Source organism: Mustela erminea, chromosome 18 (assembly GCF_009829155.1).
Source record: "Mustela erminea isolate mMusErm1 chromosome 18, mMusErm1.Pri, whole genome shotgun sequence".
Taxonomy (NCBI): domain Eukaryota; kingdom Metazoa; phylum Chordata; class Mammalia; order Carnivora; family Mustelidae; genus Mustela; species Mustela erminea.
The window spans coordinates 48,432,514-48,458,102 of record NC_045631.1 but is presented as its reverse complement, the minus strand read 5'-3'; the positions used below and the strand labels follow the sequence as shown (position 1 = coordinate 48,458,102).

The window sequence follows — 25,589 nt, the reverse complement described above, 5'->3', positions numbered from 1 at the left end:
TTCCTACTTGAGTCAAATAAATAACAGGTTCAGTGGAACAGCACAGGATAAACGTACAGTTGTAGGAGCAGTTCGCAAGTAGGGCTGGTTTGTGTTAGTAGATGACATTGAACTTTTTGTGGGAACTCACGAAATAGGGAGTATCCTTTCATTTAAGGGAACCACATGCATATCACACAGGACGTGCTTTCCTGTTTTTCTCCAAACCCATCCTATTGTGTTGGAGAGTGACGAAGCAAAATCTTTCCAGCAACCACTGTTCAGCTTCAGGAGTCGGGTTCAGTGTCACCGATTCTCAGCAATGGCTAGATATTGAAGTGGTTGTCCTTAAAATCATAGAATTTTGAACTGGCATGGATCTTCGATCTTTCAGTTTACCGTTCTAACTTTATAAACAAGGAATCAGAAACCTGAAAGTATTCAGTAGCTTGTCCATTGTCCCTGAACTAGTTAGTTACACCACCAGGATAACTACCCGTCCCTGGGATTTCTGCCAGCACCCTTCCTGGGAGGGCTGCGCTCCCACTTCTTTCCTGGGTCAAGTTCCGTTCGCTTTCACAACACCCTTCTTGAGTGTAAAAACTGTGATGTTGTAGCTCTCATCTCTGAAGTTCATTTGCTTTCATCAGGAGGAGAGTTCTGGATTTTTTGGGGTTAGGAGGAGGGGGTTTAGCAGGGGGGTTCTTTTCTTTCTTCTGTCATGTTCCTGATACATAGCAATCTGTAGGTTAAGCTGTAGTGACCTACTGCCACATAATAGACACTTTTGAAAAACATACTTTGCTGGAAAAAAGACTGCTTTTATACAAATGGGGTGGAACAAGGGAAATAATTTGTATCATGTAATGACATTCTTTTTTCTTTTTTAAAGATTTTATTTATTTATTTGACAGACAGAAATCACAAGTAGGCAGAGAGGCAGAGAGAGAGAGGGGGAAGCAGGCTCCCTACTGAGCAGAAAGCCCGATGCGGGCCTCAATCCCAGGACCCTGAGATCATGACCTGAGCCGAAGGCAGAGGCTTTAAACCCCTGAGCCACCCAGGTGCCCTGTAATGACATTTCTTAATTGGCAGATTTCCGGGAAGGAAAAATCCTAGTTCAGTCACTGAATAATTCCATTTGACCCTCTGAGAATTGCAGGAGTTAGGGACACAGATGGACCACCCCCCATCCTGTGCAATTGAAAATCTACATATAACTTCTGACTCCCCCCAAACTTAACTTCTAATAGCCCATTGTTGACAGGAAGCCTTACTGTAAAATACGATCGATTAACACATCTTTTGTATGTTATATGCATTACATACTGTATTCTTACAGTAGAGTAAGCGAGAGGAAAGAAAATACTATTAAAGTCGTAAGGAAAATACTAATGTGCATGTGAGTGCAGTTGCACAGTTCAAATATCTGTTTTTCGAGGCTCAGTTTTATAGACAAATACATAGATTGTGTTTATAATTACACACAGGTATATATAGTAATATACTAATGATATTTAGCATTTGTAATTTTAAGAATGATAAGCATCCTATAATAATTCAGACTTATAAATACTGTTGCAAAGCTAGTAACAGTTTAGAATAGCAGGAGGGAGGTAATACTGGTGGGCAGTAGTTTTCTCTTTGTACCTCTGCATGACAGGCAGGGGGAGTTGAAAGTGTGATTTGTGTTAGTTTTCTTTTTTCTTTTTCTTTTGTTAAGATTTTTAAATAAAATTTTACTTTTTAAAGGATTTTATTTATTTATTTGACAGAGAGAGAGAGGGGGATCACAAGTAGGTAGAGCAGCAAGAAAAGGGAGAGGGAGAAGCAAGCTCCCTGCTGAGCAGAGAGCCCTAAGCAGGGTTGGATCCCAGAACCCTGGATCATGGCCTGAGCCAAAGGCAGACACTTAATGGATTGAACCATCCTGGTGCCCTAAGATTTGATTTGATTTGATTTGATTTTTTAAAAAGATTTTATTTATTTATTTGACAGATCACAAGTAGGCAGAGAGGCAGTCAGAGAGAGAGAGAGAGGAGGAAGCAGGCTCCCCGCTGAGCAGAGAGCCTGATGCGGGGCTCTATCCCAGGGCCCTGGGATCATGATCTGAGCCAAAGGCAGAGGCTTTAACCCACTGAGCCACCCAGGTGCCCCTAAGATTTTATTTTTAAGTCATCTGTACACCTGGTGTGGGGCTCAAACCTACAACCCTGAGATCAAGAGTTGTGTGCTCTGCTGACTGAGCCAGCCAGGCGCCCCAAGTTTTCTTTTCTCAATATGTATTTGCAATACTGCTAATCAGTATTGCAGTAACTAAATTTGTGACATCTATTTCCATAATATGCATTTGTTTCAACATTGATTCAGTTTTTCCGGAGCCCAAACGATCAGTTCTTAAAGATTAAGCAGAATGTTGTGTTCGTGCTGTGATTACTTTTTACCTCACATAGTTCACTGGAGGTCTGAGGAAGCAAAATCAGTTTCCAGAAGTCCCTAACTTAGGGTCAAGAAGCCTCACAGATATTAGGAGAAGCTACCTGGATACGTATATGGTGGCGAAAATGAAGAGATAACTTATGTGTTCATATAAGCAGAGAAAAAAACTTGTGTAGACCTGTCTTAGGTGCGTTTTCTCCTCCACCCCCCACTCCCCCATGTTCTTAGTGGTCTGATTATTCATGTGGCCAAGATGTAAAATCTTTTGAGCTTCTAACATAATAGTTATTCATAAAGGCATTTAGGCTGATGGCTTTCTCAGAACGTCCTGCTGTTCAGGATGGATTTCATTTATATTTCAACGAATTTCTAAATGGGGGATACAGAACATTTTTCCTTTGATTAATTCATTGGGTTTTTAGTCCTCAAGGACTCATATACTGGTGACTCCAAAAGGAAGTCAGTAAAGGGAGAATGGTAAATTGGAATTGGAACTGTGGAACTTGCTCCATAAAAATCTTTGAACGCTGTTCTAAATTCACCATCTGAAATATAACGGACTAGGCAAAGATTTATGAAAGCTAATTTAAAAAGTTAATTTAAAATTGTACCAAAGAAGCACCGTCTTAGGAGGTGTATGACGTTGTTAGGCTGTCTTAGACCACTTTTTTACAATTATCGGGGTTTTAAGCTTCTTGGCCCAAGAATCAAGTACTCTAACGAAGGTTACTGTCAGTTAGGTCACAGAGGCATGCTTTGCATTCTTGGGCTAGACACTGTGAGTGCGCCCTCTGGGGCTAGGAATTTAAGGTTTTATGTTATTGAATGTACATCTGCCTTAGAGTGGTCTCCAGAGGCCAACTTAAGATGAAGACTTGGGGAAGTCATCCTGAGGTGCCCCAGGAGAGGTGAGAAAGAGCAAGGGAAGGTCACAGAGTGTGTGTAAAGGATGAGATTTCTGACTGATCCAGTATATAGGAAACAGTCTTCAAAGGCACTAAGTAAAGAGGCCTAGCGCCATTGTGAAATCCTGTTAAGAACCTTGTCGAAGAAGACTCGATGGCTGGCATAACCCATTTTGCCTTCTATGTGATCGGTGAGATTGGACTCGCCCATGTTGAGTTTTTCCCAGCTTGGATACCAGGTGGCCAAGAACTAGCAAAATCAGCCTTTCATTACAGAATCTGTTTAGGAGATAGGTCATCCCAGGGATGGCAGAGCCCTTTCTCCTGATGTTCTTTCTCCAATCCAAATAAGAAAGAACCTGGAAGTTCTGGTGTTTGGGGCATCACCTGGGCTAAGGTCTAAGTCCTTTCTATCTGGTTCTCAAGGGAGTGCTGGAGTCGTTGGACTGGACTTTCTCCTCTAGGATCTACCCTATACTCCCAAGACTTCATAGAAGCTTAAATCCTAGAATCTTACTTGGGTCAGGTTCTTAGAAGTCCTGCTATTCCGTGGAGCGGATGTATGACATGGGGGTGAGGTAGGGAGGGTGGTGGAACAGATGTGGGAGAGCTGAGGTTCAGCCGGGCTCTTGGGATGCTCAGGAGCATGACTTGCCCTCCAAAGCTAGTCTCTCCCCACCCAGGGGTCAGCCATTGATCAGTTGAGGGCCCCCTTCAGGGCAGGTGTAACCTCCCAGCAGGAGTGGCTTCTATAGGCAAAAGGGACCAGGTTGCAAATAGGGCCCCCTCAGCAGCCAGCACTCACAGCAACCTTCCTCGGTAAACGGGTCCAGGCAGGGACCCTCCAGCCTCACCCAGCCAGGAGACCAGGGCCAGGCTTTAACCTTTTTCTTTCTCATCCTCTTTAACATAGTTTACCTGTCCCCTGATGGTCCCTCTTCAAAGTGCTCCCTTGCCCTCCAAATTGAGTGTCCTTGGCCCCCTCTCTTGAAAAACTGTACTTGTGGACCCAGTGGAAAGAAAAATCAGTTGCCTATGTCTTCTGCACCTGCAGCTTGAGCTGGGTCCCACTGGGGGTTCGCTGGCTTGAGGAGGAGTGGTGGGCCTTGGCTGTGGGTAGGAGAAGATGGATGCTTTACTCATGATCGGTCTTTCTACCTCTCTCTTCCGGAGTCAACTGAACAGGCATCAGAAGGGTGTATTCATTTTCTGCCCCAAACAACCCAGCAACTAATCTACTTTTATTAAAAAATAAGTATTTTCCTCCTAGGAACAGGGTTTTGACCCTACGTTTTGCAAGAGAATACCCTGGCATTCTTGTCCCCAGGACCATTTGAGTCCTTCCTGAAGGAATCAGGAAGCTGTTGTTCCCACTCTAGCTGAAAAGGGCTCGGAGGCATCCAGGAGAACCCCCCCCCCCGCCCCGCCCCGTCCCCCAACTCCAGTTTCTTTTCCTGATTGGAGACTGGAAGAGGAAGGTGAGGAATGGAGAGAGAGGTTTCAGTGGTACATTTTTCGTCTTCACTCCGACACAGAGTGAGTGGGGTGGGAACTTAATGGATGATGTCATTGAGGCCCTTGAGGTGCTCTGTGACTGAACGGCCGTTTCAAAATTCTGAATTTTGGAAGCCGATATTTTTCTCTTGTCATACCCGCAAGTCCCTTTAGGGGTCTAATAAGTTTGCTTTGCCTGCACCCAAAACAGATTTGCTCGACGAGTTATTGTCACGATGGATAAACACCAAGCTCTGCATCTTGATGGAAACCTCAAAATCCGCGATGCTTGGGTGGCTCAGTGGGTTAAGCCTCTGCCTTCTGCTCTGGTCATAATCCCAGGGCCCTGGGATTGAGCCCTGCATCGGGCTCTCTGCTCAGTGGGGCCTGCCTCCCCCCGCCCCCCGCCTGCCTCTCTGCCTACTTGTGATCTCTGTCAAATACATAAATAAAATCTTTAAAAAAAAAGAGAGAGAGAAACCTCAAAATCTTAAAAAAAAAAAAAAAGCAAAGCCATCTACCAGCTACACCTGGGTGCATGTTGCTTTTGGGTCTTGTGTCCAAATATCTCCATAACCTTCGAATATAACCCCCTGAAGATGTCAGCCTGACATTCTAGAAAGCTGTCCTTGGGACGAACTCTAGCTATTAGAAGCCATTGGAAGCAGCCCACAATCCCCTTTAAGCTCTACCTCCCCTAGGGAGGGGGATCAAAGAAAGGTTGTCCGGGTGCACTGAAACCACCACAGTTTTAAATAAATACTTTCTGAGAGATGCTTTGACGCACTGCAAGTATCCTGTGTCTCCATCAGGGGCTCTTTCCTACAGCTACAATTACCGTAACATGGTACTAGTGATTTTTTTCTCTCTCTCTCTCCTTCCTTCCGTGTTTGTTACTTGGAATTCTTCTGTAAGGAAGGTTTGTCCCTTCTCTTCCATTTATTTATTTACTTACCCATCCAGTCATTTGTTTATATCAGTAAGGACTCAAGGATATCGATCGCATTCTTAGAGTGAGAGATTCTTTCTTTTTAAAAAAAGATTTTATTTTTAAGCAATCTCGGCATCCATCGTGGGGCTCGAACTCATGGCCCTGAGATAAGTCCCATGCTCTACCAACTTGAGTCAGTCACGCGCCCAGAAAGATGTTTTTGACATAGGAAAACAGTCTCTCTGAATCAGGTGGCGGGAGGCGGCGAGAGCGTGGACGCTGAGGAAGTCTGGATAGGGGCGATGTTCCCGAGAAGGTCAGCCACCATGAGGTTCAGAGGGGAGGCCTTGATGACAATGAGGGGACACTCTGTTCTCAAAAACAGGGGCCAGGAAAGACGGGGACGGCCAATTTTGACGTCAGGAGGGAGTTCCCATTAATTAGCTTTTGTCTTCTCAGTCAAGTGGGAAATTGACTTTAGGAATGCAAATTTTCTTGGCCCCCATTCTTGGCTCCCGAGCAGGGTTTCTCCCCTGCACCACTGCTGACAGTTGGACGGTTTGGGGGGCTGTGCTGTGCACTGTAGCACTGTAGCGTGCTCAGCAACCTCTCTGTCCTCTCCCTGCCAGGTGCCAGCAACATCCTTCCTTCTTCCCCCAGTGTGACCATCACAATGTCTTCAGTGCCACCAAATGTCCCCTGGATAGCACAGTTGCCCCAGGCTGAGAACCACAGATGTAAAAGAATTTCTGTGTAATTCTGGCAATCCACAGGATTCCTGAGCAGTACCTTTGAAAGGCTAAGACAAAGCATTCACCTAAACTCCAGCAGAAAGAACTAAGCCGGCTCAGTTTGAACACCGGCCTTGTTGCAGCTGATAAAGGAGGACCCTGTTTTCTGGGGAAGAGCTGATGTGCTGAGCCCAGGAGCCCAGTATATCACACGGGGAAGTGGAGTTCTGCTTCTCAGAGGGTCTTTGGTTCTGAAAAGAGTTGCTGTGGTTACGGCTTTGCTTGATGGTGGAAGCTTGTTTGCTTTCTCTGTGGTTTCTCTGTGGGCCGGGAGGAGCAACTTTGTTGTTATGTCACTTGGGGACGCAGAAGTGGTTTCACAGGTGAGTTTCTGAAAGCCCATTTGTTCTAACACCAACCTGACACTTACCTAGCTGGGTGTGTGTTGGTTGCTGGTAAAGTTGTTTCCTAAGGGAGCTGGGGAGGTCAGGGCTTCTTACTCCTTTATGGAATTTTTCGTTATCCAAAGATGCTTGCATTTTGACCTAATTTTTTTCACCTTCAGTAAGTTTTTAGCAAGACACTGCATTTCCAACAGCAAACATGACAGAGATGAAGGAACAAAGCCAAGGCTGGGGCTCCAACGACCTTGTGCGACCGCTGATGCCATCTGTTGGCGGCTGGCAGAACTGATGCCCTTTGGAGTTTTGTTTATTGCACAGAAAGTGGAAAGTTGGCTGCCGAGCACTTTCCGTGCACCCTGGAGCTCTGGATTAGAGGGATAGAACCGGAGCGGAACGGAAGGGAACATGGGTTTGCTTTGTAGGTCCTGCATCGGTCATTCATTGGTGCCAGGAGTCCATATTTGAAAGATTTTTTTAGGAAAGATTTTATTTATTTATTTGACAGAGAGAGAGAGAAAGGGAGAGAGCACAAGCAGGAGGAGCAGCAGAGGGAGAGGGAGAAGCAGGCTCCCCACTGAGCAAGGAGCCCATGCGGGGCTCCATCCCAGGACTCTGGGATCAAGACCTGAGCTGAAGGCAGACGATGAACTAACTGAGCCACCCAGGTGCCCATATTTGAAAGAGTTTTAGAAGGACTTTTTTAAAAAAAGCATTTTATTTATTTATTCATTTATGTACTTACTTCTTTTAGAGAGAGAGCTCGCAAGAGCATGAGCAGAGGGGAGGGGCAGAGAGAAGGGGAAAGAATCTCAAGCAGATTCCCCACTGAGTGCAGAGCCGGACATGGGGCTTGATCCCATGACCCATAAGATCATGACCTGAACTGAAACCAAGAATCCGACAATTTACTGGCTGAGCCTCCCAGGTGCCCCTTTAGAAGGACTTGAGAGGTACTAGCTGGGATCCTGTTGGGACCTAAAATCCACTTAGGAGTCATTTGTCATTTAAGAAAGTTAGAACCCCAAGGCATTGGGCTTGGGGGGGTTGGTTAATAGAACAGCAGGGAGGTCCCTAACTGACTGTTTCTTCTAGAGAGTTAGCGGGCAGCCGATCGTTGTGGAATTGGATTAGTCAGGGACCCTAATGACTCCTCACTTTAATGAGAGAAGAAGCTAACACATGATCATGTAAAATACTATCCTTTTCTATCTTTCTGCAGTGTGCTTTCTGTGTATTTGTTTCTGTATCAGTCCATTTGGGCAGCAACCCCTTTTCTGATATAAAACTGAGATTCTCAGACACTAAGTTTCCTGGGGCCACATCTCTAATTTATAATGAGAGCAGAAGGAGTCCAGCCAGTGGGTTCCCAGCGCTGACCAGACAGAAGAATCACCTGGGAAACTTAAAAAAAATCCCTGAGGTTGGCCCTGCTCTCGTGGACACTGATTTCATTTCCCTGGAGAAGGTCTGGGTGATGGGTTTTCCTTTTGGGAACTCCGGGGGGATCTTCGTGCCTTCACTGAACGGCTGCTCCCCAGCGCGTGGCCAGCATTTGGAAGCGTGTGAGAAATGCGGACTCTCAAGCCCCACCCAGGACCTTCGGAGTCAAATCTGCACCAGAACAAGATTCCCAGGTGATCCCTGGGCACAGTGGAGGTTGGCAACGCTAAGTGTTGCCTCCGAGAGGGGATTGACTGAGCCTCCCGTGGGTGTCTCCCCCGAGGACACCTGTTTTTATTTCATATTTCCCATCCAGAAAGCATTCAAGGTTTGGTTGGCCTCCATTGAGGGCCCCCACTTCTGCCTGCTCTGCGGGTTCCACGCACCTCCCAGACCGCAGCCACAAGAAAACCCGGGGGCTCTCCTGCTATTCCTCCCCAAAGTCTTGCTCAACACGAGTTTTCATAGCAGCCAATGGCTGGGTGCGTCATGGTGCTGTCACCAAGTGTCCCAGGGTGGGTTGCCTCCAGCTCCTCCTTGGACAATGGTGTCCTGTCTGCCTGGTGAACCCATGCTAAGTTCACCCTGTGCCGCTCCTGGGCTCTCCCTCTAGCTTGGAAGCTGCTTTTGCGGGGGAAAGGAGGGAGGCAGTGCCTCTTTTTACTTTGCTGTTTTTCTGCATGTAAATGTTTGTGTTTGAATACGTGAAAGCACTGAAGACTGGGGGGTGGGGCGGGAGGGGGGCATCTGGGAGCACCTGACATGGTGGACAGGCTTCATCCCGGCCCGACTCGGGTTTTGGGTGAGGGGCCTCTGGACCAGGCAGCCCTCTGAGTCAGCAAATCCATCTTTTCTTTTTTAGATTTTATTTATTTATTTGACAGACAGAGATCACAAGCAGGCAGAGAGGCAGGCAGAGAGAGCGGGGGGGGGGGGGGGGGGGGAGCAGGCTCCCCGCTGAGCAGAGAGTCCTATTGGGGCTTGATCCCAGGACCCTGGGATCATGACCTGAGCTGAAGGCAGAGGCTTTAACCCCCTGAGCCACCCAGGCACCCCCATCTGTTGTCTTTCTAAAAGAGATCTTTTTTAGGTTCTTTTCTTAAACTCCAATGCTATAGGAGAGATCTTTTTCTAAATCTGTAGTTTCATTTTGGGGAGTGCCTGAAAGAGACACTGGAGTCCCTGTTCAGCCTTTTTCGGGAAACTGAGAGCCTTGGTTTCTTTCCTCCCCTCCTCTGTCTTCTTTAACAACAAGCCGTCTTTGATGAAGGGCCATACGGACAGGGCTGTTTCTCTCCTCCCAGCTTCCCCCCAGCTCCTGTACCTCCTCCAACCTTCTTCGCCAGAGGAACAAAACCACCATGACAGACCAAACTTGGAGAAACAAGGGAGGCTTGTCCTTGTCTGTGAAGTCCCTTGAAAGGGTGTCCCTGAATGAGGGTCCAGAGACCTGCGGAGGGTGTCTGTGGCCCTCTTTTTCTGGAAGCTTTGGTGGGGTCCCCATGGACCGATCTGGAGAGACTGAAGTGCTAATTTATGCACAGAAGCCATTCATTGCTCGCCACTCGCCAGAAGACCTTGCCAGTTGCTTGCCATCCCTCTGAATTCAGAACCTTTGAAAGGACCCCACACTGGGCTTGGGGCTTTTCTTCCGTCTTCCTCCTCCCCTCCTGGCCCTCTCCCCTCCCTAGTGTTTCTCTTCTGTTGCCCACAGCAACCCCAGCAGTTGGTACTGGAGTGGAGGGAGCAGGCCCGGTTACCTCGGAGGCAAGCCGTGGTTGCTGAGCAATTCACTGGAGCCACACAAAGGAATAGGTTTCTGTGAAAATCTCCTGGTTCGAGCCCCCCCCCACCCCGCTCCGCCCCGCCCCCTGCCAGCAGCTCCCCCCACCTCACCTCCCCTGAGGGGCCTTTTTCTTCTGGTACCTGAGAAGCCAGTGACAGAGCCCCTCTGCCTCCCCCCCACCACCACCCCCCAGCCAGACATCTGTTTACCAACAGTGCTTCGTAAAACTCTTTTAACACATTTGCTTTGTGTTCACATGCTTCCTCCCCCCACACACGTTCCCTAGTGTCTTCTGCGGCAGAGACAGTACTGAGTCTCAGGTCGCTCTGATTGAGGCGACAGACAGACGGGGGGGGGGGGGGGGGGGGGGGAGGATTAGCCAAGAGCCACCCATGTGGCGGTGGGGCTGTGAGCTTTTTTCTCTTTTGCTCTTTACCACAAGAAAGCGCGTTGTCAAAAGGAAGTGCCAGAGTCGTCATGGAAATAAGTGATCAGGCCGTGGCAGCCAGTTTCATCGAGCCATCCTGAGCTGGAAGGCGGTGGGGAGCTCTCCCATTAATATATTTAAATCCCAGTTTACAAAATAGCACAGGAGGACTTGATAGTTGATACTTACTTACTCTTGTGATTCTTTTGAACCTCCGATGAGTCAACTTTCTTCCATTCTGAATACCGTCAGACTCCCCCAAACCGAGCAGGTAGAATGCAGAGAGACCAGACCCAAGACGGTGATTTTTCTGAAGGAGAGGGGGGAAAGTATAAATTTGGAAACAGAAATAGTGCTCACCATTTAGGTCTGGCCTTCTGATTCCTCAGGGTGCCGGTTCCTTTAAATCCCAAGGACCGGTAGGTTCTCTGAGATATTTGTCAATGACAAGTGAGTATGCTTTGAGTAAAGGCATTTTCTTCTGCAGTGTTCATTTCTATTTCAGTGGTTTGCTCCAGTACTTTTCTTTAATTAATACTGTTTATGCTCGCTGATGAATAATTCAGAGTCATACAAGCAACAGATGTCAGACGCTTCAAAAATGACTTTCCCTGAATTATTTATTATTTCTAAAAAAGTAACAGGTTTGTTGAACAAGTAATTGGCAACACAGATGTAGATCAAGGTTTGTCAGCGGGAACCCGGGTCGGCTACTGCTTTCCCTTTTGTGCTTGTTACTAACCAGGACCACCTCGAGTTAGGGGAGTTTGGCTGATATCACTGTGTAGGGGTCATGGATTCGTCCTGGGTGCCAACTGGGGAGCTGGAACCGTGTTTGGTTTCCCAGTTGTCTGTGGATGACAAAACATGAATGGGAATTCATCCAAAACATTCATCCAAAATTATAATTAATGAATATAGCCTTGCAAATACCTCTCAGACATAACTTAATATAGGTACCCAGAAAGAGGAAACAGCTTTGTTTACAAAGATGTGTTAAGAATAGAGACCTGGGGTGGGGGTGGGGGTGGGGAGAACCTGACAGATAGGTTAAAGTTTATGTATAATAATGTTCTCTGCAATGTTGTTTATACCAGAATTTTCAATTAATTAATTAATTAAAGATTTTTATTTATTTATCTATCAGAGAGAGCACAAGCAGGGGGAGCGGAGGCAGAGGGAGAAGCAGGCTCCCCACTGAGCCAGGAGCCCGATGTGGGACTCACCCTAGGACCCTGGGATCATGACCAGAGCTGAAGGCAGACACTTAACTGACTGAGCCACCCAGGCCCCCCTATACCAGAAATTTTTTTTTTAAGATTTTATTTATTTATTTGGCACAGAGAGATCACAAGTAGGCAGGCAGAGAGAGGGGGAGGCAGGCTTCCCGCTGAGCAGAGAGCCCGATGTGGACTCAACCCAGGACCCTGAGATCATGACCTGAGCTGAAGGCAGAGGCTTAACCCATTGAGCTACCCAGGTGCCCCCCTATACCAGAATTTTTAAGAGGAAGAAAAAAAAAAAACCCCAAATGTCTAGCAATGAAAAATTTGTTAGGGGGCGCCTGGCTGGCGAGGCATGCTCGGTGAAGCATATAACTCTTGATCTTACAGTTGTGAGTTTGAGCCCCATGTTGGGTGTGAGAATTGTTTAAAAATAAAATATTTTAAAAAATTAAATAACCCTAGTTCAAATCCAACGAATAGAATATTACATAGTCATTAAAATATTAGGCATTTTTAAATTTAGAAAAATACCAATAGACACATTTTTAGAAGATTTTTAAAAAAGATTTTATTTGTTCATTTGAGAGAGAGAGAGAGAGCGCACAAGCAAGATGGCAGGGAGAGGGAGAAGGAGACTCCCCGCTGAGCAGGGAGCCTGACTTGGAGCTTGATCCCAGGCGCCTGACTGAACCACGCAGGTGCCCTTACAGATTCTATTTCTTCATTTGAGAGAGAGAAAGAGAGAGCAGCTGAGAGAGGCAGAGGGAGAGAGAATCTCTTAAGCAGATTCCATGCTGAGCAGGGAACCTACTGAGCAGGGAGCCTGATGTGGGGCTTGATCTCACCTTCCTGAGCCAAAACCAAAAGTTGGGCACTTAACCGACTGAGCCACCCAGGCACCCCTAGAAAAATATCAGTATATTAAGTAGAAGATGATATTCAGTGAGAGAGGCTATAAACGTATATGGTTTCATTTTTGTAAGAAAACGTGTATCTGGGTTTTTTGGTTTTCTTTTTTTTTTTTTTTTTTTTTTTTTTTTTTTTTGTTAAATAAAGCAAAGTCTGGAAGGAACCCTAATTGTTAGTAGTTATTTAGGTGTGGTAGGATCCAGGGTGACTTTTTTTCTGATTCTCATCTTTTTTCATTCTTTCCAGTATAATTTGCATATATTAGTTACAGTGAAAAGCCAAGCTGCTAAGAGATCCCCAATATTGAGATTTAGGGAAATGAATTTCTCTCTCATTTAACAGCACCAGGGTAGATATATGTTCCTGGTGGCTCTGTTCCATTTAGATATTGGTAGACCCAGGTTCCTTTCATCCTGCTTCTCTTGTGTGCCTCAGGGCCTTTCCATATCTTCTACCTGGTCAAGGCTAGGTACTATCACAAAGAGGAAGAGGGGGCAGGGAGAGTAGCCAGATCCTTTCAGCTCAGCCCCTTAGCAGGGACATAGTCACATGGCTAACCCCAGCCGGCACCTGCTGTGGGAATGCAGGGATGGCAGGGAACCAAATGTGACCAGCTACAACACTATACGATGGGGAAGGGAGAAAATGAATTTTGCTGGATAGCTTTCCATCTCTGCTATGTATATTACCTGTGAAAAATAAAAAATAAGAAATTTTAAAGGGAGTAGAATTTTCATGAGTTATCTTTGGAGGGGCACTTCCTTTAGGAATTAACCATACAGAGGAGGTATACAATTTGGGTACTGCCTTTAAGGGATTTACAGACTGATAGAGGAACTGGACCAATATCAATTCAAGGTCATATATACAAAGGGCCAAAAGAGTGGCCAGATCAACACAGAGGAATAAATTGGCTAGGATCATGGAACAGAGCTTAGGGGAATTGAAAAGCTGGCTGGTTCTACTTCACTGGGTTACCGGGATTACTTGTATCTTTGGAAGAAGTAAAAATATTTGTGTTTTGTGAATTTTAGGATAGCCTTACCTTCTTCACAGTAGGATCAAATTTTGCTATCTTTGGCTCACATCAGATTTTTCAAGTCTGTAGAGTTTCAGCGAATAAACCCGAAAGACGATCTGGTTTTATATGTAAAACCTCTGAAAGTCAAATGGTAGGTTGGGGTCCATTCTTTAACCCACCCCAAATATGGTCCCTAAACCCCACTGAAATCCAAATCCCTGTGATTTGGTATTTCTCTGACAGTCTCTGAGATACAAGAAAGTAGTTGAAGGAAGATAGTAAGAACCATTTAGTGCTTTGGTTGGGAATGAGATGAAGTAGGAGTTGAGGGTGCCATCTTTATTTTTTTTTCTTTTAAAATTTTATTTATTTATTTGAGAGAGAGTTAGTGAGACCATGAGCAGGGGTTAGGGACAGAGAGAGAGGGAGAAGCAGATTCCCTGCTGAGCAGGGAATGGGACACAGGGCTTGATCCCAGGACCCTGAGATCATGACCTGAGCCAAAGGTAGACACTTAACCGACTGAGCCACTCAGGCGCCCTAGGGCGCCATCTTTGATCCCAGCTTCTCCTACCCCTTCTTGGCTGCCTTGCTAGCCCACCATCTACCCACTCCATTTTGTTATTGTTGTTGTTTTTACGTAAACTCTACACCCAACATGGGGCTTGAACTCACAACCCCAAGAGTTGCATGATCTACCGACTAAGCTCACGAGATGCCCCTAGAGATAAACTTTTTGATTCATATTAATTATAAGCCCATTTGGGGCAGACATGGGACTTGTGGCCATAGTGTAAGGAAGTCTTCTACAGCCAAACCATCTCTAAAGTATTTCAGGCTTTCTCCTTTTTACACCCTACTTGAAAAGCACTATGAGTTGGAAATCTCATAGTGACAAGAAAAATAAAATATTTCCTTCTGATTTCAGAGTGGTCAACGAACTGAAAATACCATCTTTTAAAAGAATTCTCTTAGCCTTTTTTGATCAACATTAAGACGAATTGTCTCTCTGGGGACATGATTTCGGTTTAATCATAAGAAATGTTTGGGAGGATGTTTTATGACCTCGAGTTTTATTGATTTCAAAGACGATGAATCCATCTGTCCATCTATCCACCATCCACCACCCACCCACCCATCCGAGAGCGGAATGGGAGAATGAGAAGTTTTCATTCAGAGAAGTACCAACAGCTTGGATTGGTAGGTAGCCTGACGGGACTTTGTACTTACATTGTGCTTTTTCTTTTTTATTTATTTATTTTTTTTTTAAAAAAAAATATATATATTTTTTTATTTGACAGACAGAGGTCACAAGTAGGCAGAGAGGCAGGCAGAGAGAGAGAGAGAGGAAAGCAGGCTCCCCGCTGAGCAGAGAGCCCGATATGGGGCTCAATCCCAGGACCCTGGGATTATGACCTGAGCCAAAGGCAGAGACTTTAACCCAATGAGCCACCCAGGCGCCCCACATTGTGCTTTTTCTACTTGAAAAGCACATTGATCTTAATTTCCAAAACACAGCTTTGTTTATACCCGAAGAAGAGGAAGTTTTATAATGTAGCTGATGCTGTTGGTTGTCATGGAATAGCCATTCTGTCTTCATCTCTATTAACCTGTTTCTTTATCCCGTTCCCTTGCCTGCTGTGGGCATGATGCCGACTTCGGAAAGTTGTTGTCAGAGTGCCTACGTGATGGATACTTATGCTAGTTCCTACTCTCTCCCTTAGCCTAATTAGATTTCTCTTAGTCCTGAGGTAATTTATAGCCAACTTATCCCAGATTAAAAACAGAAGCCTCTGTTGAAATGTTTTGTTATTCTAAATTGGGGCCATCCTGACTTTATACCAAAGAATTCATCATTAGTTCAGTTACCACATAAACTGGTGTAATTCTCCAGGGGCTGCTGTCATTAGTAATTTACATCTGACCTGGTTCTGGAAAAAAGTATTTAAGGCAGCAGAACCCTAATTTAGGACTTGCTGTTTCTTGCTTTGTCAGTTAGTCTGGACCCTTTTTTAAAAAAAGATGTTATTTATGTAAATAATCTCTATTGACCCTTAGCGTGCGGCTTGAACTCACAACCCCGAGATCAAGAGTCATACACTCAACCGACTGAGCTGGCCAGGCGCCCCCAGACCCATAAACATATTGGAACAATTCTGTAAGAAATGAGGCTAAAGATTTTATTAAAAACTTTAGATTTCATCCTAAGTATTGGGATTTCTTTTGACTGTTGGTCATTGTGTCAGTGAAGGTGATTAAAACTAGTCATCCCGTCTTACAAATAGGGAAGTAGAGACTCAGAGAAACCCAGTGACTTACCTAAGGTTGGTAGTGTCCTCACAGGATTCTTACTCCCCAAGCCCTTGGTTAGACTGTATGTGTGTGTGTCTGTGTGTCTGTGTGTGTGTGTGTGTGTGAGTTTCCTGGTGGGTCATGCTACCGGGAGCATTTGTTGTGGGCACAGCAGGAAAGGTGTGGTGCCCACTGGAAAGTGTCTGGATTTTCACCTGGATTTGTGGATTTTGTAATAGGGTATCTGCTCGATTGTGTGCTCGGGTATCTGCAATACCCCAGCTGAGGGGCATTTCTCTAGGAGAAGAACGGATGTGCCAAGTCCGTCTGGAACATCAGGAGTTGAAAGACATTGGAACGACGAAAAAAAAAAAAAACATTATTAAAGATGACTCTTAAGATGTCAAGAGGGAAAAAAATGACTTCTTAGGTCAGAAAAGCGAAAGCTATCATGCTGTGCGAGCCACGAGCTGAGGGATGGCTTCTCAAGGGCGGCTTAAATGCATTAGATTAGTCTGCCGTGTGGATTAAGGGACTGTGGGATTTAATAACTTGTGTATTAAAGAACGGCCCTGCAAATGTTCCACTGTCATAAAAATGTAACCCTCCTAATTGAATTTAGAAGAAATATTAAAATTATTCTTTTGGTGATGCTTCCTAATGTATTAAATAAAATATCAGAAGTTGCAATTGATGAAGCTGAAACTTTGACATGCGAAAGCTGTAACGCACAGAATTCTGTTGCTAGAGGTTACTCTATTTTCTTCTGAAATGTACTAAGGAATTTCTCCCTTTACATAATTTATGGTCACTCTTCTGTTTCAGCATGCCAGGAAATGTTCTCGGGGTCTTGGCAGTGTTTTGGAATAGAGTATATTATCTTAGTGTTGGGCTGTGTATCATGAACACTCACTGTGTATTGATGTTGGGGTTTCATGGGCTGAATTTTCTCTTATGGGCAAAGAAAGGAATAGGCTGTTAACTTATATATGGTGCTTGGCATACCTTTAAGGAAATAACGGTGGAAGACACCCCTTTCCTCCCTCCTCCTGTGGCAGTATATTGTTTTGCTAACCTTATGTCTGTGTCCGAAGACCTAATGAGAAAATGACTTTGATGTGAGATGGTATCAGTGTGCCCCTGAGATACTGCTGTCCACGAACTTGGTGGACCGGTTCATGGTTCTAGAGTTCCATGGACTCCACAGAACCTTGTGGTTGGAAACTATGAAGCTTGAATGGCAGTTGTGAGCGAAGAGTTCTTCTCCTTTCCATCCAAGGACAATCAGATTGGGTGAACGCAACGTAGGGAGGCGTGCATGGTGCCTATGGGCGGGGGGGGCATGTGTAACATTATGAGGACCATAGTTGACTGAATGATTTCTATGCTTTTGGAGCAACGGGTGGTAGTAAGGAGCTAGAAACCCCTCACTCTTCAGGATGTCTTCTAGAGTTCCCCAAAGTGGTGAATTCTATATTAAAGAGTATTGTGGCGTGTTTTCCTAAATACCTATTTGGGGAAAAAAAAAATACATGTGCGTCAGTTCGAACGTAGCACACATGAGTCATACCATTTAAGGTAGATTTCCTTTCGCCTCCATGAACAGGAACCTCTCCCCTCTTCTGTGATGGCTCAAAATTAGAGAAATTTATTTTATTGTGCAAAACGTTATGCCAAAGAAACAAATGAGTGTTTTTCCTAAGTCTATCTGAGCTCAGTAGAAGGGTGTCCAAGGACTTAATCCAACTCCTATTGAATGATTGGCTTCTGGCAGAACTGTTAATTTGCAAACTCTTAAGAAAGGGGAAAGTTGACATTTTTCCAGCTGCCAAACTTTGGGCTTAATGGTGAATCATCAGGACAGACTTTCTCGGCCAAGTGTGAGAGCTGCTCTGGGGCCACTGGTTTATTTCGATGCCTGGCCAGAGCTCAGTCACATGTGCTTGGTGACCGGCCTCTAGGGCTCCCATGATTTCCCCTAGAAAACATCTTCACGTGTCATCCCTTGTGTAGGATCATTGCAGACTGCTGATGGAAAGAGTGATTTAGGACCACTGGCAGAGAGGACCTGCCCTATTTTTCCTTCTGGGTCTGTTGCAGGGCTCTCGTAAAGGAAACCCCTCACTTGCTTGAAAGCTTTGGGTTATTGACCAGGTCTGAGCAGTTACTGGAGGAATTTTCTCCTTGCTGGAGTTTTCTTTTCCCCTAGAATCCTGAGCAGAAAGGAAGGAAAAGATGGAAGATAAGCCCCTCTTTCAAAATAGGTTTGAGTCAGCCCATCAAAGAGAAAACTTGAGATTTCTCAGCTCATACGTAAGTGACATTAGTGCACTTGGGAATTAAGAAAAGACTCTGTATGAAGTTATTTGGGAATTAATCACTGGTTGGCTCAGCCCAGACGTGGAGCCCATCGGAATTCACCTCCCGTTGTTTGGAAGCTAGCAGCCTGCTTGTTACATAACATGAAATGCAGGGCCTGCCAGGCGGGCCTCCGGTGCTCCAGGGGAGTTGTGAGGCTCTGTAACTCTTACTTGAGTCAGCCAGGCCTTCCAGATAGACTCCAGGGCCTGGGGTTTGTTGGGCACAGACCACTGGCTTCATGGTTTTAACAGATGACACGTCGGCCTTTGGGATTTTGTCCTCAGTAATTGCCATGAACATCAGAGAGAAGTACGTGAGGGACACGCATTGGACTCATTTTTTTTTTTAAATTTTTGAAATTGTGTTAAAATATACATAACACAGTATGTTACCTTGATTATCTTTAAATGTACAGTTCAGGGGTATTAAGTACATTCATATTATTGTGCTCCTGTTGCTACCCTCCATCCTCAGGAATCTCTTCATATTGCCAAACTATAAATCTCCCCCCCCCCTTTTTCTTTTAAGAGATCGGGGAGAAAGGAAGGGGCAGAAGGAGAGGGAGAGTGAATTTTTTTTTTTTGAGCAATAAAATTCATATATTATTACTATTATTATTATTTTTTAAAGATTTTAAAGATTTTATTTTATTTATTTATTTGACAGACAGAGATCACAAGTAGGCAGAGAGGCAGGCAGAGAGAGAGGAGGAAGCAGGCTCCCCGCTGAGCTGAGAGCCCGATGCGGGGCTCGATCCCGGGATCCTGGGATCATGACCTGAGCCGAAGGCAGAGGCTTAACCCACTGAGCCACCCAGGCACCCAAAATTCAGATATTATTAATATTTATCTAATCCAAGATTTTTTAGATTATTAGCATATAGTACATTATTTGCTTCAGGGGTACAGGTCTGTGAATCATCATCTTACACAGTTCACAGCCCTCACCATAGCACATACCCTCCCCAGTGTCCATCACCCCGCCACCCCGTCCCTCCCACATACCCTCCCCAGTGTCCATGACCCCGCCACCCCGTCCCTCCCTCCTCCCTCTTCTCCGGTAACGCTTGGTTTGTTTCCGGAGATTAAGAGGCTCTTATGGTTTGTCTCCCTTTCAAGTTTCTTGTTTCATTTTTTTCCCTCTCTTCCTCTATGATCCTCTGCCTTTTTTTCTCAAATTCCACGTTTCAGTGAGCTCATATGATAATTGTCTTTCTCAGATTGTCTCATTTCATCCAGCATAATACCCTCTCATTCTATCCACGTCATTGCATATGGCAAGATTTCATTTTTGATGGCTGCATAATATTCCATGGTGTGTGTGTGTGTGTGTGTGTGTGTGTGTGTGTGTGTGTGTGTGAGTGTGAGTGACATCTTTATCCATTCATCTGCTGATAGATCTGGGCTCTTTCCATAGTTTGGCTGTTGTGGACATTGCTTCTATAAACATTGGGGTGCGCGTGCCCCTTCATATCACTACATTTGTATCTTTGGGGTAAATACCCAGTAGTGCAATTGCTGGGTTGTAGGGAAGCTTTATTTTCAACTCTATGAGGACCCTCCATGCTCTTTTCCGGAGTGGCTGCACCAGCTTGCATTCCCACCAACAGTGTAGGAGGGGAGAGAGAGAATCTTAAGCAGGCTCCATGCCCAGCATGGAGCCCAATGTGGGGCTCAGTCTCACAACCCTGAGATCATGACCTGAGCTGAAATTAAGAGTCAGGAACTTAACTGACTGAGCCACCCAGGCGCCCTTCCAAACTAGAATTCTGTACCCATTAAACATTAACTTCTCACTCTCCCTCTTCCCAGACTCCAGCAACCACCACGCTACTTTCTGTCTCCAAGCATTTGACATTCTAACTATCTTACATAAGCGGGATCCTACAGTAATGGTCCTTTGTGACTGGCGTATTGCATTTAGCATCATGTCTTCAAGATTTATCCATGCTGCAGCCTGTGACACCTTTCCTTTTCCAGGCCAAATAATATTCCATTATATGGATAAACAGTATTTTGTTGATCCATTCGCCAGTTGATGAGTGGATGGATTGCTTCCACCTTTTGATTATTGTGAATAATGTTGCTGTAAACATGGGCTGGTACAGATATCTGAGTCCCTGCTTTCCACACTTGGATATGCACCCAGAAGTGAAATTGCTGAATCGTATATAATGGACTCCTTGAAAGAAAGAAAGAAAGAGAGAGAGAGAGAGAGAGAGAGAAAGAAAGAAAAAAAGGAGGAAGGGAGGAAGGAAAGATAGTGACGCTGTGTAACTACCCGAAGAGGACAGGACTTGACCGCTTGCTCTGTTTCCTGCTTTCCTTAACTGGAGCCCACGTGCCTAGGTGGTCAGAGGCTTGTTTGGGAAAGCTGGCCTTGTCCTAGGCTGAGATCGCCAGTGTCGACCTTCTCGGTTTGATCCAGTATCTGATTACCGCGCTAAAGCACCGTGACATTAACAAGTAAATGATTGACAATGTGAATTGCAAATAATTCCTCCCGCCTCCTTTTATTTGTCTGTTCTTCCAAAAACTATAGTTTTGATGTCTGCACATCTGTTTTGGCCTGAATGCCAGTAAGTCTGTGGAGTTGCACGTTTGCCGCCCTTTGGAGTCCCCGAGCTGTTACTGACAGCTACACCCCCCCACACACACCCCCGCCGCCCCCTTCCAGAGATTCTGATTCCATTGGTTTGAGGCCTGGCCTGGCCATGGGGATTTTGGAAAACCTGCAGGCAAGGCTCCTGTGCACTCAGGGAAATGATTGAACAGAAATGAATGTGCTCCCCCCACCCCCCACCCCTTGATACATTCTTTTTTTTTTTTTTTCAAAGATTTTATTTATTTATTTGACAGAGAGAGATCACAAGTAGGCAGAGAGGCAGGCAGAGAGAGAGAGAGGAGGAAGCAGGCTCCCTGCTGAGCAGAGAGCCCGATGTGGGACTCGATCCCAGGACCCCGAGATCATGACCCGAGCCGAAGGCAGCGGCCTAACCCACTGAGCCACCCAGGCACCCTGATATCTTCTTTTTTGGTTATTTCTTTAGGACATACTCAGATTTGTAAATCTTGGCCCAAACTTTAAAGACATGTAATGGACTATTTTTGCTTTTTTTAAATTAATGAGGCTGCCTGATGTCATTTTAAAACCAAGAATGAGGGCGCCTGGGTGGCTCAGTGGGTTGAGCCGCTGCCTTCGGCTCAGGTCATGATCTCAGAGTCTTGGGATCGAGTCCCGCGTCGGGCTCTCTGCTCCGCAGAGAGCCTGCTTCTCTCTCTCTCTCTGGCTGCCTCTCCGTCTACTTGTGATTTCTCTCTGTCAAATTAATAAATAAAATCTTTAAAAAAAAAAAAAATAAATAAATAAAACCAAGAATGAGGAGACCTGGATCCTGCTCTTGTGTATGTCATTATCTGACCAGGGATGATGAATGATTTCACTTTGTCCGGATCCCAGCGTGTGTGTGTGTGTGTGTGTGTGTGCGTGCGTGCGTGCGTGTGTGTGTGTGTCCGGATCACAGCGTGTGTGTGTGTGTGTGTGTGTGTGTGTTCGTGTTCTGTGTGTGTGTGTGTGTGTGTGTGTCCGGATCACAGCGTGTGTGTGTGTGTGTGTGTGTGTGTGTGTGTGTCCGGATCACAGCGTGTGTGTGTGTGTGTGTGTGTGTGTCCGGATCACAGCGTGTGTGTGTGTGTGTGTGTGTGTGTGTGTGTGTTCGTGTTCTGTGTGTGTGTGTGTGTGTGTGTGTCCGGATCACAGCGTGTGTGTGTGTGTGTGTGTGTGTGTGTGTGTGTGTGTGTGTGTATGATTTCACTTTGTCCGGATCACAGCGTGTGTGTGTGTGTGTGTGTGTGTGTGTTCTAATCCTGCCTTCAAAAATTAGAGTATGGATCAGCAAACCTGTTAAAGGATGAAATCAATGATTTAAAAGAAAAAAGTCCCCTCCAACTCTAACATACTCTGCATGAGCAGGTGGGGCTGATGTTGGTGGTTCCATGAATGAGGACTGTGTCTTGTTCCAGTAATAATGAGGAGGAGCATGGTGCCCTAGAAGCAGCCTTCGGGGCAGTTCTGATCCATAGATAAAAGGACACAGAATAAAGATCTTGCAGGATATACAGCTAAGAAGAAAACAGGAATGTGGGATGCTGGCCCCATGGAAGAGAGTGCCGGAGACCCCCGTCTCCACGAACATGGTCACCTCCTTGCCCCCATCCTCCTGTTGGCCACGAGCTTTTGAAATCCGGTTTCTTCGTGGGAATTCTTTCGAAGTTTATACTCGAGAAAGTCAAATCTGTTTCTCGCCCCCGCTCTGAGCCCGTTCGGGGGATATGAAGGGCTCAGGATTTTGCATGTGTTTTCCTCTCCTCTCCGGATGAACACGGCTTAATGCGGTCGAGTTACGGTGTCAGGAACTATTAGGATAAAAAAACAGAGAATACAGTTCTCCCCTGGACACCTCTGGGCATGGGATTTTACCTTCACGGTGACTTCTTAGGCCCACGGGAAAGTAGGAGCAGAAGGCTTCTTGCGGCGGGGGGGGGGGGGGGGGGGGGGGCTGGCTCCGTCTCTGGAACTGCCCCCTATGGCCATCAGGATGACGCAGGGAGGCGTGTGAATGCAGCCGGTGGCTCCAGCTGGTGTACTTGACTCTGGGCAGTATGTTCCCAGGAACCCGCAGGACACTGAGGACCGTGAGTGATGTAACCCAGATCTACCAGATGTGGGAGCCAGCGTGAGTCACGCTGGACAATTCATTAAGAAACATTTTCTGGGTCATCTGGGTGAGGAGCACTGGCTCCTTTCCCTGCCATCTGGGGTTGGAGGCACAAGTCCACACACCAGGAATCCCCAAGTTTGCTAACATCTGTCTAAAATTACAGCCTGGTTCTCCGAGCTGACACGGGGCAGAGCCCAGACTCTTGGATGGTCCCTGCCTTGTAATTTGTTAAAGGATGTCATCACTTTGGGCAGTAGAGGGTGGGGACCCTCAATTAATAAAGACATGCATGTGAGTTGCCGTGAGGTTTCTGTACATTTTTTTTTTAAAGATTTTATTTATTTATTTGACAGACAGAGATCACAAGTAGGCAGAGAGGCAGGTGGGGGGGGGGGGAAGCAGGCTCCCTGCTGAGCAGAGAGTCCGATGCGGGGCTTGATCCCAGGACCCTGAGATCATGACCTGAGCCGAAGGCAGAGGCTTTAACCCACTGAGCCACCTAGGCACCCCGATTTCTGTACATTTTTTAACATCAGAAGCGGGGGATGGGATATTGTGAAAACATCAAACTCTTTAGGCGTTGTGACCAGTGAAATAAATGCCAGGAAGCATCTTTTTTTTTTTTTTTTTTTTTTGTTAGATGTGTGCAAGATGGCTCATGGTAAACAACAGATGTATATCTAAAAGGGTAATAAGCTGACTTTAAAAAAATCCCCTATAGTTAGAAACCTACAACTAGGGCAGTGTCTGTGGGCATCGCTGGCTATAGTTTCACACCTGGGTAATATAGTGGGTTGAATAGTGGCCCCCCCCAAAACCGTTGTCCCTGGAAACCTATAAATATGACCTTATTTGGAAGGAGGTCTTGGACATATCATTAGGGACCTCAAGCTGAGATCATCCTGGATTCAGGTGGTCCCTCAATCAAATGGCTAGATTCCTTATAAGAGACAGAAGAGAAGACACAGACATGGAGAAGGCCACATGCAGACCGAGGCAGAGAAGGGGGAGCATCAGCCACAAGGGACAGCTGGAGCCCCCAGTAGCTGGAAAAGGCAAGAAGTAGATTGTTCCCTAGAGCTTTCAGGGGGAAGCTGGCCCTGCTGACACCTTGATTTCTGACTTCAGGCTTCCAGAATGGGGAGAGGATACATTTCTGTTGTGTGAAGCAATCAAGTTTGTAGTCATTTGATATGGAAACTAAAGTAATAACCAAAAACCCAGATCAAGAAGCAGAACGTTGGGGCGCCTGGGTGGCTCAGTGGGTTAAAGCCTTTGCCTTTGGCTCAGGTCATGATCCCAGGATCCTGGGATCGAGCCCCGCATCTGGCTCTCTGCTCAGCAGGGATCCTGCTTCCCTTCCTCTCTCTCTGCCTGCCCCTCTGCCTACTTGTGATCTCTGTCTGTCAAATAAATAAATAAAATCTTAAAAAAGAAAAAAAAGAAAAAGAAAAGAAAGAGAACGTTACCCAGAAACTGACCTCATGCCTTATCCCTGCCTTTACGCCACCCCCAGGATAACCACTCTCCAACTTCTCACATCACAGTTTTTACGTTCTTGGAACTTAATTAAATAGAGTCAAATAGTATGTAGCCTTCCGTATCAGGCTTCTTCCGTTCAGCACTGTATTTGTTTCTGTATTGTTGTTGTTGTTGTTGTTTTGCTGTCCAGTGTTCCATGATATGAATATGCCACAATTTATTTATTCTTCTCCTTTTGGGGCCATTTGACTCGCTTCCTGTTCGGCGCTATTCCAAACAGTGCTGTTAGGGATCCTGTTCCGCGTGTTTTTTGATGAACATGTGCACATTTTTGTTGGTTGTATTCTCAAGAGTTGAATTGTTGGGTCATAGACTATTTGTGTGTTTGGCTTTGGTAGACACTGCCAAGCAGTTTCTGAATTCGTTTTTAAAATAGTCAATCACATTTGGAATTCTTTCGTTCAATGGAGACTCCCATACTGAAGTTAATAACCATTCTTTAATGTGGATATTGTATAAGAACCAAGTGTTAGGCATGGGTTTTCTTTAATTTAAAGAGGAGCAAGGCCCCCCTCTTTAGAAAGGAACCGTGTATTCGCAATGAGGAGTACTCTGTGTCCCAAGAACCCAGTAGAAAACTGGGCAAGTGTTCGAGCACCCCACTTTCTGGGAGTCAGAGAGGCTAGGCTGCTGACTGTGAAATTTTATTTTATTTTTGGATTTTATTTTGGATTTTATTTATTTGAGAGAGAGACAGAGAGTGAGAGTGCATGAGTGGGCCGGAGAGGGAGAAGGAGGCTCTGCACTGAGCAGGGAGCCCAATGTGGGGCTTGATCCCAGAACCCTGGGATCCTTGACCTGAGCTGAAGACGGTTAACCAACTGGGCCACCCAGACACCCCCCCCCCACCCCACCCATGAATTTTAAATATACTTAACCCATCACTGGAAAGAAGAACGGCACAGCTGCTGCATCTTCTAATCTCGAATCTCAGAAATAAGTTTGCCGTCTTAGAAGAGCCCCAGTTTTTTTTTTTTTTTTT

General features: G+C 45.7%; 1 protein-coding gene and 1 long non-coding RNA gene across 4 annotated transcripts in view; both read left to right on the top strand.

Annotated features, from left to right (window-relative positions):
- PITPNC1 (phosphatidylinositol transfer protein cytoplasmic 1) overlaps nt 1–25,589 on the top strand; it is a 257,099-nt gene that overhangs the window by 63,479 nt on the left and 168,031 nt on the right. The window contains exon 1 of one of the 3 annotated variants that reach the window (XM_032320019.1): nt 5,933–6,064. The exons of the other annotated variants lie outside the window; for them this stretch is intronic. The gene's annotated coding sequence lies outside the window, so the exon portion shown is untranslated. Of the gene's footprint in view, nt 1–5,932; nt 6,065–25,589 lie in introns of those variants that run through there. 3 annotated transcript variants of the gene reach the window in all.
- LOC116577170 lies at nt 21,728–22,386 on the top strand. Its single transcript, XR_004280431.1, has 2 exons — nt 21,728–21,817; nt 22,176–22,386. It is a non-coding gene; the product is annotated as an uncharacterized LOC116577170 (long non-coding RNA).